Here is a 13,520-nt window from a genome sequence, read left to right as displayed (position 1 = left end):
ACTGGAATAGGGACCAAATAGTCTGATCACTGACACACCGGAATACAGACCAGACAGTCTGATCACTGACACACTGGAATATAGACCTGACAGTCTGATCACTGACAAACTTCAATAGAGACCAGACAGTCTGATCACTGACACACTGGAATAAAGACCAGACAGTCTGATCACTGACACACCGGAATACAGACCAGACAGTCTGATCACTGACACACTAGAATAGAGACATGGCAGCCTGATCACTGACACACTGGAATAGAGACATTGCAGCCTGATCACTGACACACTGGAATGTGGACCAGGCAGTCTGATCACTGACACACTGGAATAGAAACCAGACGGTCTGATCACTGACACACTGGAATATAGACCAGGCAGTCTGATCACAGACACACTGGAATAGAGATATTGCAGCCTGATCACTGACACACTGGAATAGAGACATGGCAGCCTGATCACTGACACACTGGAATGTGGACCAGGCAGTCTGATCACTGACACACTGGAATAGAAACCAGGCAGTCTGATCACTGACACACTGGAATATAGACCAGAAAGTCTGATCACTGACACAATTGAATAGAGACCAGACAGTCTAATCCCTGACACACTGGAATATAGACCTGTCAGTCTGATCACTGACACACTGGAATATGGACCAGAAAGTGTGATCGCTGACACACCGGAATACAGACCAGACAGTCTGATCACTGACACACTGGAATAGAGACATGGCAGCCTGATCACTGACACACTGGAATGTAGACCAGACAGTCTGATCACTGACACACTGGAATATAGACCAGACATTCTGATCACTGACACACTGGAATAGGGACCAAACAGTCTGATCACTGACACACTGGAATAGGGATCAAACAGCCTGATCACTGACACACTGGAATGTGGACCAGGCAGTCTGATCACTGACACACTGGAATGTAGACCAGACAGTCTGATCACTGACACACTGGAATATAGACCAGACATTCTGACCACTGACACACTGGAATAGGGACCAAACAGTCTGATCACTGACACACTGGAATAGGGATCTGACTGCCTGATCACTGACACACTGGAATATATACTTGACAGTCTGATCACTGACACACTTGAATAGAGACCAGACAGTCTGATCACTGACACACTGGAATAGAGACCAGACAGTCTGATCACTGACGCACTGGAATATGGACCAGACAGTCTGATCACTGACACACTTGAATAGGGGCCAAGCAGTCTGATCACTGACACACCGGAATACAGACCAGACAGTCCTATCACTGACACACTAGAATAGAGACATGGCAGCCTGATCACTGACACACTGGAATAGAGATATTGCAGCCTGATCACTGACACACTGGAATGTGGACCAGGCAGTCTGATCACTGACACACTGGAATAGAAACCAGGCAGTCTGATCACTGACACACTGGAATATGGAACAGACAGTCTGATCACTGACACACTGGAATAGAGATATGGCAGCCTGATCACTGACACACTGGAATAGAAACCAGACGGTCTGATCACTGACACACTGGAATATAGACCAGGCAGTCTGATCACAGACACACTGGAATAGGTATCAGACAGTCTGATCACTGACACACTGGAATATAGACCAGACAGTCTGATCACTGACACACCGGAATACAGACCAGACAGTCTGGTCACTGACACACTGGAATATAGACCAGACAGTCTGATCACTGACACACTGGAATAGGGATCAGACAGTCTGATCACTGACACACCGGAATACAGACCAGACAGTCTGATCACTGACACACTAAAATATAGACCTGACAGTCTGGTCACTGACACACTGGAATAGGGACCAAATAGTCTGATCACTGACACACCGGAATACAGACCAGACAGTCTGATCACTGACACACTGGAATATAGACCTGACAGTCTGATCACTGACACACTTCAATAGAGACCAGACAGTCTGGTCACTGACACACTGGAATAGAGACCAGACAGTCTGATCACTGACACACTGGAATATGGACCAGACAGTCTGATCACTGACACACTTCAATAGAGACCAGACAGTCTGATCACTGACACACTGGAATAGAAACCAGACAGTCTGATCACTGACACACTTGAATAGGGACATTGCAGCCTGATCACTGACACACTGGAAGGTGGACCAGGCAGTCTGATCACTGACACACTGGAATAGAAACCAGACGGTCTGATCACTGACACACTGGAATATAGACCAGGCAGTCTGATCACAGACACACTGGAATAGAGACATTGCAGCCTGATCGCTGACACACTGGAATAGAGACATGGCAGCCTGATCACTGACACACTGGAATGTGTACCAGGCAGTCTGATCACTGACACACTGGAATAGAAACCAGGCAGTCTGATCACTGACACACTGGAATATAGACCAGACAGTCTGATCACTGACACACTTGAATAGAGACCAGACAGTCTAATCACTGACACACTGGAATGTAGACCAGACAGTCTGATCGCTGACACACTGGAATATAGACCAGAAATTCTGATTACTGTCACACTGGAATAGGGACCAAACAGTCTGATCACTGACACACTGGAATAGGGACCAAACAGCCTGATCACTGACACACTGGAATGTGGACCAGGCAGTCTGATCACTGACACACTGGAATGTAGACCAGACAGTCTGATCACTGACACACTGGAATATAGACCAGACATTCTGACCACTGACACACTGGAATAGGGACCAAACAGTCTGATCACTGACACACTGGAATAGGGATCTGACTGCCTGATCACTGACACACTGGAATATATACCCGACAGTCTGATCACTGACACACTTGAATAGAGACCAGACAGTCTGATCACTGACACACTGGAATAGAGACCAGACAGTCTGATCACTGACGCACTGGAATATGGACCAGACAGTCTGATCACTGACACACTTGAATAGGGACCAGGCAGTCTGATCACTGACACACCGGAATACAGACCAGACAGTCCTATCACTGACACACTAGAATAGAGACATGGCAGCCTGATCACTGACACACTGGAATAGAGATATTGCAGCCTGATCACTGACACACTGGATGTGGACCAGGCAGTCTGATCACTGACACACTGGAATAGAAACCAGGCAGTCTGATCACTGACACACTGGAATATGGACCAGACAGTCTGATCACTGACACACTGGAATAGAGACATGGCAGCCTGATAACTGACACACTGGAATATGGACCAGACAGTCTGATCACTGACACACTGGAATAGAAACCAGACGGTCTGATCACTGACACACTGGAATATAGACCAGGCAGTCTGATCACAGACACACTGGAATAGAGACATTGCAGCCTGATCACTGACACACTGGAATAGAGACATGGCAGCCTGATCACTGACACACTGGAATATGGACCAGACAGTCTGATCACTGACACACTGGAATAGAAACCAGACGGTCTGATCACTGACACACTGGAATATAGACCAGGCAGTCTGATCACAGACACACTGGAATAGAGACATGGCAGCCTGATCACTGACACACTGGAATAGAGACATAGCAGCCTGATCACTGACACACTGGAATAGAGACATGGCAGCCTGATCACTGACACACTGGAATATGGACCAGACAGTCTGATCACTGACACACTGGAATAGAAACCAGACGGTCTGATCACTGACACACTGGAATATAGACCAGGCAGTCTGATCACAGACACACTGGAATAGGGATCAGACAGTCTGATCACTGACACACCGGAATACAGACCAGACAGTCTGGTCACTGACACACTGGAATATAGACCAGACAGTCTGATCACTGACACACTGGAATAGGGATCAGACAGTCTGATCACTGACACACCGGAATACAGACCAGACAGTCTGATCACTGAAACACTAAAATATAGACCTGACAGTCTGGTCACTGACACACTGGAATAGGGACCAAATAGTCTGATCACTGACACACCGGAATACAGACCAGACAGTCTGATCACTGACACACTGGAATATAGACCTGACAGTCTGATCACTGACACACTTCAATAGAGACCAGACAGTCTGATCACTGACACACTGGAATAGAGACCAGACAGTCTGATCACTGACACACTGGAATATGGACCAGACAGTCTGATCACTGACACACTTGAATAGGGACCAGGCAGTCTGATCACTGACACACCGGAATACAGACCAGACAGTCTGATCACTGACACACTAGAATAGAGACATGGCAGCCTGATCACTGATACACTGGAATAGAGACATTGCAGCCTGATCACTGACACACTGGAATGTGGACCAGGCAGTCTGATCACTGACACACTGGAATAGAAACCAGACGGTCTGATCACTGACACACTGGAATATAGACCAGGCAGTCTGATCACAGACACACTGGAATAGAGACATTGCATCCTGATCACTGACACACTGGAATAGAGACATGGCAGCCTGATCACTGACACACTGGAATAGAGACATTGCAGCCTGATCACTGACACACTGGAATAGAGACATTGCAGCCTGATCACTGACACACTGGAATAGAGACATTGCAGCCTGATCACTGACACACTGGAATGTGGACCAGGCAGTCTGATCACTGACACACTGGAATAGAAACCAGACGGTCTGATCACTGACACACTGGAATATAGACCAGGCAGTCTGATCACAGACACACTGGAATAGAGACATTGCATCCTGATCACTGACACACTGGAATAGAGACATGGCAGCCTGATCACTGACACACTGGAATGTGGACCAGGCAGTCTGATCACTGACACACTGGAATAGAAACCAGGCAGTCTGATCACTGACACACTGGAATATAGACCAGACAGTCTGATCACTGACACACTTGAATAGAGACCAGACAGTCTAATCCCTGACACACTGGAATATAGACCTGACAGTCTGATCACTGACACACTGGAATATGGACCAGAAAGTGTGATCACTGACACACCGGAATACAGACCAGACAGTCTGATCACTGACACACTGGAATAGAGACATGGCAGCCTGATCACTGACACACTGGAATGTGGACCAGGCAGTCTGATCGCTGACACACTGGAATATAGACCAGAAATTCTGATCACTGACACACTGGAATAGGGACCAAACAGTCTGATCACTGACACACTGGAATAGGGACCAAACAGCCTGATCACTGACACACTGGAATGTGGACCAGGCAGTCTGATCACTGACACACTGGAATATATACCCGGCAGTCTGATCACTGACACACTTGAATAGAGACCAGACAGTCTGATCACTGACACACTGGAATAGAGACCAGACAGTCTGATCACTGACGCACTGGAATATGGACCAGACAGTCTGATCACTGACACACTTGAATAGGGACCAGGCAGTCTGATCACTGACACACCGGAATACAGACCAGACAGTCCTATCACTGACACACTAGAATAGAGACATGGCAGCCTGATCACTGACACACTGGAATAGAGATATTGCAGCCTGATCACTGACACACTGGAATGTGGACCAGGCAGTCTGATCACTGACACACTGGAATAGAAACCAGGCAGTCTGATCACTGACACACTGGAATATGGACCAGACAGTCTGATCACTGACACACTGGAATAGAGACATGGCAGCCTGATCACTGACACACTGGAATATAGACCAGGCAGTCTGATCACAGATACACTGGAATAGAGACATTGCAGCCTGATCACTGACACACTGGAATAGAGACATGGCAGCCTGATCACTGACACACTGGAATGTGGACCAGACAGTCTGATCACTGACTCACTGGAATAGAAACCAGGCAGTCTGATCACTGACACACTGGAATAGAGACCAGGCAGTCTGATCGCTGACACACTGGAATAGAGACCAGACAGTCTAATCCCTGACACACTGGAATATAGACCTGACAGTCTGATCACTGACACACTTGAATAGAGACCAGACAGTCTAATCCCTGACACACTGGAATATAGACCTGACAGTCTGATCACTGACACACTTGAATAGAGACCAGACAGTCTGATCACTGACACACTGGAATATAGACCAGACAGTCTGATCACTGACACACTGGAATATGGACCAGAAAGTCTGATCACTGACATACTGGAATAGGGACCAGACATTCTGATCACTGACACACTGGAATAGAGACCAGACAGTCTGATCACTGACTCACTGGAATATAGACCAGACAGTCTGATCACTGACACACTGGAATATAGACCAGACAGACTGATCACTGACACACTGGAATAGAGACATGGCAGCCTGGTCACTGACACACTGGAATGTGGACCAGGCAGTCTGATCACTGACATACTGGAATGTAGACCAGACAGTCTGATCACTGACACACTGGAATATAGACCAGACATTCTGATCACTGACACACTGGAATAGGGACCAAACAGTCTGATCACTGACACACTGGAATAGGGACCAAACAGCCTGATCACTGACACACCGGAATACAGACCAGGCAGTCTGATCACTGACACACTAGAATAGAGACATGGCAGCCTGATCACTGACACACTGGAATAGAGACCAGACAGCCCTATCACTGACACACTAGAATAGAGACATGGCAGCCTGATCACCGACTCACTGGAATAGAGACATTGCAGCCTGATCACTGACACACTGGAATGTGGACCAGACAGTCTGATCACTGACACACTGGAATAGAGACATGGCAGCCTGATCACTGACACACTGGAATAGAGACATTGCAGCCTGATCACTGACACACTGGAATGTGGACCAGACAATCTGATCACTGACACACTGGAATGTGGACCAGACAGTCTGATCACTGACAAACTGGAATAGAGACCAGACGGTCTGATCACTGACACACTGGAATGTGGACCAGGCAGTCTTATCACTGACACACTGGAATGTAGACCAGACAGTCTGATCACTGACACACTTGAATAGGGACCAGGCAGTCTGATCACTGACACACCGGAATACAGACCAGACAGTCCTATCACTGACACACTAGAATAGAGACATGGCAGCCTGATCACTGACACACTGGAATAGAGACATTGCAGCCTGATCACTGACACACTGGAATGTGGACCAGACAGTCTGATCACTGACACACTGGAATAGAAACCAGGCAGTCTGATCACTGACACACTGGAATATAGACCAGGCAGTCTGATCACAGACACACTGGAATAGAGACATTGCAGCCTGATTACTGACACACTGGAATAGAGACATGGCAGCCTGATCACTGACACACTGGAATGTGGACCAGGCAGTCTGATCACTGACTCACTGGAATGGAAACCAGGGAGTCTGATCACTGACACACTGGAATAGAGACCAGGCAGTCTGATCGCTGACACACTGGAATAGAGACCAGACAGTCTAATCCCTGACACACTGGAATATAGACCTGACAGTCTGATCACTGACACACTTGAATAGAGACCAGACAGTCTAATCCCTGACACACTGGAATATAGACCTGACAGTCTGATCACCGACACACTTGAATAGAGACCAGACTGTCTGATCACTGACACACTGTAATAGAGACCAGACAGTCTGATCACTGACACACCGGAATACAGACCAGACAGCCTGATCTCTGACACACTGGAATGTGGACCAGGCAGTCTGATCACTGACACACAGGAATAGAGACCAGACAGTCTGATCACTGACACACTGGAATAGAGACCAGGCAGTCTGATCACTGACACAGGAATATAGACCAGGCACTCTGATCACTGACACACTGGAATATAGCCCAGACAGTCTGATCACTGACACACTGGAATAGAGACCAGGCAGTCTGATCACTGACACACTGGAATATAGACCAGCCAGTCTGATCACTGACACACTAAAATAGAGACCAAGTAGTCTGATCACTGACACACTGGAATATGGACCAGACAGTCTGATCACTGACACACTTGAATAGGGACCAGGCAGTCTGATCACTGACACACCGGAATACAGACCAGACAGTCTGATCACTGACACACTAGAATAGAGACATGGCAGCCTGATCACTGACACACTGGAATAGAGACATTGCAGCCTGATCACTGACACACTGGAATGTGGACCAGGCAGTCTGATCACTGACACACTGGAATAGAAACCAGACGGTCTGATCACTGACACACTGGAATATAGACCAGGCAGTCTGATCACAGACACACTGGAATAGAGACATTGCAGCCTGATCACTGACACACTGGAATAGAGACATGGCAGCCTGATCACTGACACACTGGAATGTGGACCAGGCAGTCTGATCACTGACACACTGGAATAGAAACCAGGCAGTCTGATCACTGACACACTGGAATATAGACCAGACAGTCTGATCACTGACACACTTGAATAGAGACCAGACAGTCTAATCCCTGACACACTGGAATATAGACCTGACAGTCTGATCACTGACACACTGGAATATGGACCAGAAAGTGTGATCACTGACACACCGGAATACAGACCAGACAGTCTGATCACTGACACACTGGAATAGAGACATGGCAGCCTGATCACTGACACACTGGAATGTGGACCAGGCAGTCTGATCGCTGACACACTGGAATATAGACCAGAAATTCTGATCACTGACACACTGGAATAGGGACCAAACAGTCTGATCACTGACACACTGGAATAGGGACCAAACAGCCTGATCACTGACACACTGGAATGTGGACCAGGCAGTCTGATCACTGACACACTGGAATATATACCCGGCAGTCTGATCACTGACACACTTGAATAGAGACCAGACAGTCTGATCACTGACACACTGGAATAGAGACCAGACAGTCTGATCACTGACGCACTGGAATATGGACCAGACAGTCTGATCACTGACACACTTGAATAGGGACCAGGCAGTCTGATCACTGACACACCGGAATACAGACCAGACAGTCCTATCACTGACACACTAGAATAGAGACATGGCAGCCTGATCACTGACACACTGGAATAGAGATATTGCAGCCTGATCACTGACACACTGGAATGTGGACCAGGCAGTCTGATCACTGACACACTGGAATAGAAACCAGGCAGTCTGATCACTGACACACTGGAATATGGACCAGACAGTCTGATCACTGACACACTGGAATAGAGACATGGCAGCCTGATCACTGACACACTGGAATATAGACCAGGCAGTCTGATCACAGACACACTGGAATAGAGACATTGCAGCCTGATCACTGACACACTGGAATAGAGACATGGCAGCCTGATCACTGACACACTGGAATGTGGACCAGACAGTCTGATCACTGACTCACTGGAATAGAAACCAGGCAGTCTGATCACTGACACACTGGAATAGAGACCAGGCAGTCTGATCGCTGACAGACTGGAATAGAGACCAGACAGTCTAATCCCTGACACACTGGAATATAGACCTGACAGTCTGATCACTGACACACTTGAATAGAGACCAGACAGTCTAATCCCTGACACACTGGAATATAGACCTGACAGTCTGATCACTGACACACTTGAATAGAGACCAGACAGTCTGATCACTGACACACTGGAATATAGACCAGACAGTCTGATCACTGACACACTGGAATATGGACCAGAAAGTCTGATCACTGACATACTGGAATAGGGACCAGACATTCTGATCACTGACACACTGGAATAGAGACCAGACAGTCTGATCACTGACTCACTGGAATATAGACCAGACAGTCTGATCACTGACACACTGGAATATAGACCAGACAGACTGATCACTGACACACTGGAATAGAGACATGGCAGCCTGGTCACTGACACACTGGAATGTGGACCAGGCAGTCTGATCACTGACATACTGGAATGTAGACCAGACATTCTGATCACTGACACACTGGAATAGGGACCAAACAGTCTGATCACTGACACACTGGAATAGGGACCAAACTGCCTGATCACTGACACACCGGAATACAGACCAGACAGTCTGATCACTGACACACTAGAATAGAGACATGGCAGCCTGATCACTGACACACTAGAATAGAGACATGGCAGCCTGATCACTGACTCACTGGAATAGAGACATTGCAGCCTGATCACTGACACACTGGAATGTGGACCAGACAGTCTGATCACTGACACACTGGAATAGAGACATGGCAGCCTGATCACTGACACACTAGAATAGAGACATGGCAGCCTGATCACTGACACACTGGAATACAGACCAGACAGTCTGATCACTGACACACTAGAATAGAGACATGGCAGCCTGATCACTGACACACTGGAATAGAGACCAGACAGCCCTATCACTGACACACTAGAATAGAGACATGGCAGCCTGATCACTGACACACTGGAATAGAGACATTGCAGCCTGATCACTGACACACTGGAATGTGGACCAGACAGTCTGATCACTGACACACTGGAATGTGGACCAGACAGTCTGATCACTGACACACTGGAATAGAGACCAGACGGTCTGATCACTGACACACTGGAATGTGGACCAGGCAGTCTTATCACTGACACACTGGAATGTAGACCAGACAGTCTGATCACTGACACACTTGAATAGGGACCAGGCAGTCTGATCACTGACACACCGGAATACAGACCAGACAGTCCTATCACTGACACACTAGAATAGAGACATGGCAGCCTGATCACTGACACACTGGAATAGAGACATTGCAGCCTGATCACTGACACACTGGAATGTGGACCAGACAGTCTGATCACTGACACACTGGAATAGAAACCAGGCAGTCTGATCACTGACACACTGGAATATAGACCAGGCAGTCTGATCACAGACACACTGGAATAGAGACATTGCAGCCTGATCACTGACACACTGGAATAGAGACATGGCAGCCTGATCACTGACACACTGGAATAGAGACATGGCAGCCTGATCACTGACTCACTGGAATAGAGACATGGCAGCCTGATCACTGACACACTGGAATGTGGACCAGGCAGTCTGATCACTGACTCACTGGAATGGAAACCAGGCAGTCTGATCACTGACACACTGGAATAGAGACCAGGCAGTCTGATCGCTGACACACTGGAATAGAGACCAGACAGTCTAATCCCTGACACACTGGAATATAGACCTGACAGTCTGATCACTGACACACTTGAATAGAGACCAGACAGTCTAATCCCTGACACACTGGAATATAGACCTGACAGTCTGATCACCGACACACTTGAATAGAGACCAGACTGTCTGATCACTGACACACTGTAATAGAGACCAGACAGTCTGATCACTGACACACCGGAATACAGAGCAGACAGCCTGATCTCTGACACACTGGAATGTGGACCAGGCAGTCTGATCACTGACACACAGGAATAGAGACCAGACAGTCTGATCACTGACACACTGGAATAGAGACCAGGCAGTCTGATCACTGACACACAGGAATATAGACCAGGCACTCTGATCACTGACACACTGGAATATAGCCCAGACAGTCTGATCACTGACACACTGGAATAGAGACCAGGCAGTCTGATCACTGACACACTGGAATATAGACCAGCCAGTCTGATCACTGACACACTAGAATAGAGACCAAGTAGTCTGATCACTGACACACTGGAATAGGGACCAGACAGTCTGATCGCTGACACACTAGAATAGAGACCAGGTAGTCTGATCACTGACACACTGGAATAGAGACCAGACAGTCTGATCACTCACACACTGGAATAGGGACCAGACAGTCTGATCACTGACACACTGGAATGTAGGCCAGACAGTCTGATCACTGACACACTGGAATGTAGACCAGACAGTTTGATCAGTGACACACTGGAATCGAGACCAGGCAGTCTGATCACTGACATACTGGAATCGAGACCAGGCAGTCTGATCAGTGACACACTGGAATCGAGACCAGGCAGTCTGATCAGTGACACACTGGAATCGAGACCAGGCAGTCTGATCACTGACATACTGGAATCGAGACCAGGCAGTCTGATCAGTGGCACACTGGAATCGAGACCAGGCAGTCTGATCAGTGACACACTGGAATCGAGACCAGGCAGTCTGATCACTAACACACTTTCATAGAGACCAGACATTCTGATAAACAACACACTGGAATAGGGACCAGACAGTCTGATAACGAAGTCACTGGAAAAGGGACCAAACAGTCTGATAAACAACAATGGAATAGTGACCTGGCAGTCTGACAAAAAAAGTCACTGGTGTAGAGACCAGACTTTCTGGTCACTGCCGCACTGGAATAGAGACATTGCAGCCTGATCACTGACACACTGGAATGTGGACCAGACTGTCTGATCACTGACACACTGGAATCTGGACCAGGCAGTCTGATCACTGACTCACTGGAATAGAGACCAGGCAGTCTGATCACTCACACACTGGAATAGGGACCAGACAGCCTGATCACTGACACACTGGAATATAGACAAGACAGTCTGATCACTGACACACTGGAATATAGACCAGACAGTCTGATCAGTGACACACTGGAATCGAGACCAGGCAGTCTGATCACTGACACACTGGAATATAGACCAGGCAGTCTGATCACTGACACACTGGAATACAGACCAGACAGTCTGATCACTGACACACTGGAATCGAGACCAGGCAGTCTGATCACTAACACACTTTCATAGAGACCAGACATTCTGATAAACAACACACTGGAATAGGGACCAGACAGTCTGATAACGAAGTCACTGGAAAAGGGACCAAACAGTCTGATAAACAACACTGGAATAGGGACCTGGCAGTCTGACAAAAAAAGTCACTGGTATAGAGACCAGACTTTCTGGTCACTGCCACACTGGAATAGAGACCAGACTTTCTGGTCACTGCCGCACTGGAATAGAGACCAGACAGTCTGGTCACTGCCACACTTGAATAGAGACCAGACAGTCTGATCACTGCCACACTGGAATAGGGACCAGACAGTCTGATCACTGCCACACTGGAATAGAGACCAGACTTTCTGGTCACTGCCACACTGGAATAGAGACCAGACAGTCTGATAAACAACTCACTGGAATAGGGACCAGACAGTCTGAAATATGAATAGGAAAAAAAACGTATATTTTAAATAGGGGCCTAGTGTTCATCATGGCCAATGGATTTTGTAACATCGCTGTTTTAGATGCAAATGCAGTACAACAAGGTCTGACAAAGAACAATGTGACAAATTACTAGCAATCTGTTAATTGAGTGATAGATCTTTGTCAGGACACCCAATGTGCCTGCTTCTCCTTTTGTACTGTTATGGGATCCTTTATCTCCACCAGGAGACAAGAAGTCTATTTCACATTTTATCTGACAATGCACCACTGCCTCAGATTTGTTCTTCATCGGATGTAAAATGCTTTGGGACATTGTGAGGTCATGCAACCTGCCATATAAATTAAATTATTTTTGTTTCTTCCCGAACCTAGATCATGCATTCTAATTT

The sequence above is a fragment of the Scyliorhinus torazame genome, chromosome 1 (genome assembly GCF_047496885.1).
Source record: "Scyliorhinus torazame isolate Kashiwa2021f chromosome 1, sScyTor2.1, whole genome shotgun sequence".
NCBI lineage: Eukaryota > Metazoa > Chordata > Chondrichthyes > Carcharhiniformes > Scyliorhinidae > Scyliorhinus > Scyliorhinus torazame.
Note: the sequence above shows the minus strand (reverse complement) of the source record.